The sequence below is a fragment of the Lucilia cuprina genome, chromosome 5 (assembly GCF_022045245.1).
Source record: "Lucilia cuprina isolate Lc7/37 chromosome 5, ASM2204524v1, whole genome shotgun sequence".
NCBI classification, from domain to species: Eukaryota; Metazoa; Arthropoda; class Insecta; order Diptera; family Calliphoridae; genus Lucilia; species Lucilia cuprina.
The window spans coordinates 12,323,649-12,324,346 of NC_060953.1; positions in this window are offsets into that span (position 1 = coordinate 12,323,649).

Sequence of the window (698 nt, forward strand, 5' to 3'; positions counted from 1 at the left end):
TTCTAGTTCTGTTCTAGTTCTGTTCTAGTTCTGTTCTAGTTCTGTTCTAGTTCTGTTCTAGTTCTGTTATAGTTCTGTTCTAGTTCTGTTCTAGTTCTAGTTCTGTTCCAGTTCTGTTCTAGTTCTGTTCTAGTTCTGTTCTAATTCTGTTCTAGTTCTGTTCTAGTTCTAGTTCTAGTTAGTGTAAAACACATTTATTGCTAAGAAAAGTAAACCATAGAATGAATATATTTTTTTCAATTTATTTTTATTATTATTTATTTCGCCATATACTTTATGTTTCCTTATTTACTGCCTTTCGTACCGTAGTTTATTATTTTGTTTTACAACTTTTTTAATAAATAAGTAGAAAAGTACGAATATAAAATATTAAATTTGCATACGTTTGTTTTACTCGTATGGTCCCAAAAGTGTTAAGTCAGAGTTTTAACCAAGATAAATCTCTGACAACATGAATAACAACAAAAAGTATATGAGGCAAACAATTTTCAACAACTATAAAAAATATACGTAAATTTTACAAAATTTTCCATAACTTTTTAAAAAAATTGTAGAGTTGCCAAGGAAATGTTGGAAAAAAAGGAATATATATTTATTTACCGCAAAAAAGTTGAAAACTGAATAGTTACCTGTATGTATACTCCAAAAAATATTAAAAAATTAATTGAATTGTGTTGGTTTAAAATTGTTTTTACAAT